The 7,685-nt window shown below is 44.0% G+C and overlaps 1 pseudogene; it reads left to right on the forward strand.

Annotated features, from left to right (window-relative positions):
* The first annotated feature begins 1,021 nt into the window (after positions 1–1,021).
* Positions 1,022–1,140, forward strand: LOC134929802 (5S ribosomal RNA; annotated as a pseudogene).
* Positions 1,141–7,685: the final 6,545 nt, after the last annotated feature.

The following is a 7,685-nucleotide window of genomic DNA, read 5'->3' on the forward strand; positions in this document are numbered from 1 at the left end:
TGTTCTCCAGCCACGCACATATGTAATCTAACACGATGTGCATCGGTACTTACCGGCAAATTCATGCCATCTACTAAAGGCACTATTCATTTCATGAAAAACTTTTGTTTTTCTTTAGGTGCAAAAAAACATATGGTGTCATTTTGATAACTTTGTGCCCTCATGTGGCTGATACATTATAATCAGGAATAATTTGCTACCGGTTAGCTTTGTGGCAATTAATGTACAGGTGTTGTCACTTTTCTACTCCTGTGAAATCAGCACAGGGATCTCTCTATACAGGTCCTAAATACAGGCACAAAACCAGAGTATATAACCTTGTTATACAATTGATACCTGATATGGATATATGTTACAACCACTGATTGATACATTGTGGATACACTGTGGATACATGCATGACTGTTTTATTGAAAGCATACTAGCCCAACAATACTGCTACAAAGACAGTCTTTTCAGGCTCTACTGGGTTAGTTAGCCTATCTGTGGATAATAGAGATTTTGGTCTCTGGAGATATACTTCCTATCTACCTAATCCACCGTTCCAAATCTGTCTTCTCAGTTAACAAATATGTTTTCTGGTCCATTTTCACTTTCTGCCCTATACCTTTTTGTGAGGGTGGAGGGGGAGGATTGTGGAATGTTTTAGGCTAATCCAGCTTTAACTTTAATATTACTATATTATCTCATAACATATTTATGCTTGGATGTTTACTAATTTTGTTGGCATGTCCTCAGTGTAACAAAGGGTTTATCCTGACCTTACCAAACGATAAAAACCCTTCCTTAATGATGTTTCATAGCACAAAAAAAGCAACATACAGGCGGTTCCTGTCGGCAAAATTCATTGACCATATGATTTAAACCTTCGCATACCTATACACTTGGGGTACAATTTGGTGCAATGATGGTCAAACATATGTTTCTCTGTTTAGAGATCATCTGCCCATCATAACAATCAGGCTTATAGTGTATTCAATAGCTGCATACCAGCTGCAGGGTCTTGCCTGATGTACTTTAAATCTACTACCATACCACACCGCGCATGCCCAATCTCGTCTGATCTTGGAAGCAATACGGTGTTGGGCCTGGTCAGTACTTAGGTGGTTGACCACTAAGGAATACCAGGTGTTGTAGGTTTTCCTGATGGCAATACATCGGCTATTACACTAAACCCAGACATCAATGCCTGAAGGGCTGGGCTTTTTTGCCGTATTCTTTGCCGTATTCTTTGTTGTATTTTTTGCCGCAGGTATATATATATATATATTTTTTGTGCCTCATTTTTTTGCCTTATACATTCATCTATATATTCACAGTCTTAGTTTCAAACTGATGGTTTAATCATACTTTTAATCCTAGAAATTTCTGGTGTACTCTTATTTTACTTCACAGTAATTAAAGGTTATGTTTTAATACATTCAAATTACTACGTATATATTAAATTACAATTGTTTCCAAGAGCGAGTGCTCCCAACAAAGGTCACTTTTTCTTTACTCTTCTTCTCTTTATTACAGTCTGTAACATGACAGGAGCTGATTGGCTGGCACTTTATCTCTCTCCATTTCACCACACTCCAAGGTTTAGTACTTCTCCCTCAGTGCGGCTTTTTGATCTGGATACCGTACACTGGGCCTAATTCAAAGTTGATTGCAAAAACAAAATTTTCCTTTGGTGGGCAAAACCATGTACACTGCGGGGGGGTTGCAGATATAACATGTGCAGAGAAAGTTAGATTTGGATGGATTATATTGTTTCTGTGCAGGGTAAATACTGGCTGCTTTATTTTTACACTTCAATTTAAATTTCAGTTTGAACACACCCCACCCAAATCTAATTCTCTCTGCACATGTTATATCTGCTCCACCTGCACTGTACATGGTTTTGCCCGTTAGAGAAAGATTTTGCTTTGTGATCAACCTTGAAGTAGGCCCACCATCTGGGATTGCCAAACCTCCAGACTTTAGTCTGGACTATTTCTTGACTGTGCTGGCTATTCAGGGGACTTCCAGGTGAGTGTTATAAAGCTATATGTGTACTAGTTGTAGGGGACCCTTGATAGTGGGGCCTCTAGGCTGCAGCCTACTCAGCCTGCACTTAGATATAGCTATGTTAGTTACCTTGCTCTTCAAAAGAAACTAAAAAGCATAACTGGTAATCAAGTGCTTAAATTATGCATTAATACTACAGCAGTGAGGAGCATCTCTCGTGTCTATGTAGGTCCATCTTCTTGAGCAAAATTGCAGTCTTTTAATTAAGTAAGTAAACTATCTTGTAAATGGAAATGCGATCTGCCCAGATTCACTAAGGAAAATTGTGTAAAAATTAGAGATGAGCGGGTTCGGTTCCTCGGAATCCGAACCCGCCCGAACTTCATGTTTTTTTACACGGGTCTGAGCGACTCGGATCTTCCCGCCTTGCTCGGTTAACCCGAGCGCGCCCGAACGTCATCATCACGCTGTCGGATTCTCGCGAGGCTCAGATTCTATCGCGAGACTCGGATTCTATATAAGGAGCCGCGCGTCGCCGCCATTTTTCACACGTGCATTGAGATTCATAGGGAGAGGACGTGGCTGGCGTCCTCTCCGTTTATAGAGATTCGAGAAGAGAGTGAGACAGAGAGAGACACAGTAGTAATTTGGGGAGCATTAGGAGGAGTACTACTACTACTAGTACTTGCTGAAGTGATAGAGAGAGATAGTGTGACTGTATTATCTGACTTGTGGGGGAGACACTGACAGTGGGGAGCAGTTAGAGTCTGAGAGCAGGACTCAGGACTCAGGAGTACATATAACGTACAGTGCACACTTTTGCTGCCAGAGTGCCAGCCACACTGCCATTGTTTGTGACCACACTGACCACCAGTATAATATATATTGTGATTGTCTGCTTAGGACTCAGGAGTACTACTTGCAAGTTGCTGATAGTGTGACCAGTGACCTGACCACCAGTTTAATAATCACCACCAGTTTATGAGTTTAATATATATTATATATATATATATATATAATTGTATATAATATATATATAATATTGTATACCACCTAGCACCTACCCGTGTTTTTTTTTTTTTTTTTTCTTCTTTATACATACTACTATAGTAGCTTACTGTAGCAGTCTGCGGTGCTGCTGAGCTGACAGTGTCCAGCAGGTCCGTCATCAGTCATTACATAATAAATATATAATATATATACCTGTCCGGCTGCAGTACTAGTGATATTATATATACATATATATTGATTTCATCTCATTATCATCCAGTCTATGTTATCAGCAGACACAGTACGTTAGTCCACGGCTGTAGCTACCTCTGTGTCGGCACTCGGCAGTCCATCCATAATTGTATACCACCTACCCGTGGTTGTTTTTTTTTTCTTTCTTCTTTATACATACTACTATAGTAGCTTACTGTAGCAGTCTGCGGTGCTGCTGAGCTGACAGTGTCCAGCAGGTCCGTCATCAGTCATTACATAATAAATATATAATATATATACCTGTCCGGCTGCAGTACTAGTGATATTATATATACATATATATTGATTTCATCTCATTATCATCCAGTCTATATTATCAGCAGACACAGTACGTTAGTCCACGGCTGTAGCTACCTCTGTGTCGGCACTCGGCAGTCCATCCATAATTGTATACCACCTACCCGTGGTTGTTTTTTTTTTCTTTCTTCTTTATACATACTACTATAGTAGCTTACTGTAGCAGTCTGCGGTGCTGCTGAGCTGACAGTGTCCAGCAGGTCCGTCATCAGTCATTACATAATAAATATATAATATATACCTGTCCGGCTGCAGTACTAGTGATATTATATATACATATATATTGATTTCATCTCATTATCATCCAGTCTATATTATCAGCAGACACAGTACGTTAGTCCATGGCTGTAGCTACCTCTGTGTCGGCACTCGGCAGTCCATCCATAATTGTATACCACCTACCCGTGGTTGTTTTTTTTTTCTTTCTTCTTTATACATACTACTATAGTAGCTTACTGTAGCAGTCTGCGGTGCTGCTGAGCTGACAGTGTCCAGCAGGTCCGTCATCAGTCATTACATAATAAATATATATACCTGTCCGGCTGCAGTACTAGTGATATTATATATACATATATATTGATTTCATCTCATTATCATCCAGTCTATATTAGCAGCAGACACAGTACGGTAGTCCACGGCTGTAGCTACCTCTGTGTCGGCACTCGGCAGTCCATCCATAAGTATACTAGTATCCATCCATCTCCATTGTTTACCTGAGGTGCCTTTTAGTTGTGCCTATTAAAATATGGAGAACAAAAATGTTGAGGTTCCAAAATTAGGGAAAGATCAAGATCCACTTCCACCTCGTGCTGAAGCTGCTGCCACTAGTCATGGCCGAGACGATGAAATGCCAGCAACGTCGTCTGCCAAGGCCGATGCCCAATGTCATAGTACAGAGCATGTAAAATCCAAAACACCAAATATCAGTAAAAAAAGGACTCCAAAACCTAAAATAAAATTGTCGGAGGAGAAGCGTAAACATGCCAATATGCCATTTACCACACGGAGTGGCAAGGAACGGCTGAGGCCTGGCCTATGTTCATGGTTAGTGGTTCAGCTTCACATGAGGATGGAAGCACTCAGCCTCTCGCTAGAAAAATGAAAAGACTCAAGCTGGCAAAAGCACCGCAAAGAACTGTGCGTTCTTCGAAATCCCAAATCCACAAGGAGAGTCCAATTGTGTCGGTTGCGATGCCCGACCTTCCCAACACTGGACGTGAAGAGCATGCGCCTTCCACCATTTGCACGCCCCCTGCAAGTGCTGGAAGGAGCACCCGCAGTCCAGTTCCTGATAGTCAGATTGAAGATGTCAGTGTTGAAGTACACCAGGATGAGGAGGATATGGGTGTTGCTGGCGCTGGGGAGGAAATTGACCAGGAGGATTCTGATGGTGAGGTGGTTTGTTTAAGTCAGGCACCCGGGGAGACACCTGTTGTCCGTGGGAGGAATAGGGCCGTTGACATGCCTGGTGAAAATACCAAAAAAATCAGCTCTTCGGTGTGGAAGTATTTCAACAGAAATGTGGACAACATTTGTCAAGCCGTGTGTTGCCTTTGTCAAGCTGTAATAAGTAGGGGTAAGGACGTTAACCACCTAGGAACATCCTCCCTTATACGTCACCTGCAGCGCATTCATAATAAGTCAGTGACAAGTTCAAAAACTTTGGGTGACAGCGGAAGCAGTCCACTGACCAGTAAATCCCTTCCTCTTGTAACCAAGCTCACGCAAACCACCCCACCAACTCCCTCAGTGTCAATTTCCTCCTTACCCAGGAATGCCAATAGTCCTGCAGGCCATGTCACTGGCAATTCTGACGAGTCCTCTCCTGCCTGGGATTCCTCCGATGCATCCTTGAGTGTAATGCCTACTGCTGCTGGCGCTGCTGTTGTTGCTGCTGGGAGTCGATCGTCATCCCAGAGGGGAAGTCGTAAGCCCACTTGTACTACTTCCAGTAAGCAATTGACTGTCCAACAGTCCTTTGCGAGGAAGATGAAATATCACAGCAGTCATCCTGCTGCAAAGCGGATAACTGAGGCCTTGACAACTATGTTGGTGTTAGACGTGCGTCCGGTATCCGCCGTTAGTTCACAGGGAACTAGACAATCTATTGAGGCAGAGTGCCCCCGTTACCAAATACCATCTAGGTTCCACTTCTCTAGGCAGGCGATACCGAGAATGTACACGGACGTCAGAAAAAGACTCACCAGTGTCCTAAAAAATGCAGTTGTACCCAATGTCCACTTAACCACGGACATGTGGACAAGTGGAGCAGGGCAGGGTCAGGACTATATGACTGTGACAGCCCACTGGGTAGATGTATGGACTCCCGCCGCAAGAACAGCAGCGGCGGCACCAGTAGCAGCATCTCACAAACGCCAACTCTTTCCTAGGCAGACTACGCTTTGTATCACCGCTTTCCAGAATACGCACACAGCTGAAAACCTCTTACGGCAACTGAGGAAGATCATCGCGGAATGGCTTACCCCAATTGGACTCTCCTGTGGATTTGTGGCATCGGACAACGCCAGCAATATTGTGTGTGCATTAAATATGGGCAAATTCCAGCACGTCCCATGTTTTGCACATACCTTGAATTTGGTGGTGCAGAATTTTTTTAAAAACGACAGGGGTGTGGAAGAGATGCTGTCGGTGGCCAGAAGAATTGCGGGACACTTTCGGCGTACAGGCACCACGTACAGAAGACTGGAGCACCACCAAAAACAACTGAACCTGCCCTGCCATCATCTGAAGCAAGAAGTGGTAACGAGGTGGAATTCAACCCTCTATATGCTTCAGAGGTTGGAGGAGCAGCAAAAGGCCATTCAAGCCTATACAATTCAGCACGATATAGGAGGTGGAATGCACCTGTCTCAAGCGCAGTGGAGAATGATTTCAACATTGTGCAAGGTTCTGATGCCCTTTGAACTTGCCACACATGAAGTCAGTTCAGATACTGCCAGCCTGAGTCAGGTCATTCCCCTCATCAGGCTTTTGCAGAAGAAGCTGGAGACATTGAAGGAGGAGCTAACACAGAGCGATTCCGCTAGGCATGTGGGACTTGTGGATGGAGCCCTTAATTCGCTTAACAAGGATTCACGGGTGGTCAATCTGTTGAAATCAGAGCACTACATTTTGGCCACCATGCTCGATCCTAGATTTAAAGCCTACCTTGGATCTCTCTTTCCGGCAGACACAAGTCTGCTGGGGTTCAAAGACCTGCTGGTGAGAAAATTGTCAAGTCAAGCGGAACGCGACCTGTCAACATCTCCTCCTTCACATTCTCCCGCAACTGGGGGTGCGAGGAAAAGGCTCAGAATTCCGAGCCCACCCGCTGGCGGTGATGCAGGGCAGTCTGGAGCGACTGCTGATGCTGACATCTGGTCCGGACTGAAGGACCTGACAACGATTACGGACATGTCGTCTACTGTCACTGCATATGATTCTCTCACCATTGAAAGAATGGTGGAGGATTATATGAGTGACCGCATCCAAGTAGGCACGTCACACAGTCCGTACTTATACTGGCAGGAAAAAGAGGCAATTTGGAGGCCCTTGCACAAACTGGCTTTATTCTACCTAAGTTGCCCTCCCACAAGTGTGTACTCCGAAAGAGTGTTTAGTGCCGCCGCTCACCTTGTCAGCAATCGGCGTACAAGGTTACATCCAGAAAATGTGGAGAAGATGATGTTCATTAAAATGAATTATAATCAATTCCTCCGTGGAGACATTGACCAGCAGCAATTGCCTCCACAAAGTACACAGGGAGCTGAGATGGTGGATTCCAGTGGGGACGAATTGATAATCTGTGAGGAGGGGGATGTACACGGTGATATATCGGAGGATGATGATGAGGTGGACATCTTGCCTCTGTAGAGCCAGTTTGTGCAAGGAGAGATTAATTGCTTCTTTTTAGGTGGGGGTCCAAACCAACCCGTCATTTCAGTCACAGTCGTGTGGCAGACCCTGTCACTGAAATGATGGGTTGGTTAAAGTGTGCATGTCCTGTTTATACAACATAAGGGTGGGTGGGAGGGCCCAAGGACAATTCCATCTTGCACCTCTTTTTTCTTTCATTTTTATTTGCGTCATGTGCTGTTTGGGGAGTGTTTTTTGGAAGGGCCATCCTGCGTGAC

This window comes from Pseudophryne corroboree, chromosome 5 (assembly GCF_028390025.1).
Source record: "Pseudophryne corroboree isolate aPseCor3 chromosome 5, aPseCor3.hap2, whole genome shotgun sequence".
NCBI lineage: Eukaryota > Metazoa > Chordata > Amphibia > Anura > Myobatrachidae > Pseudophryne > Pseudophryne corroboree.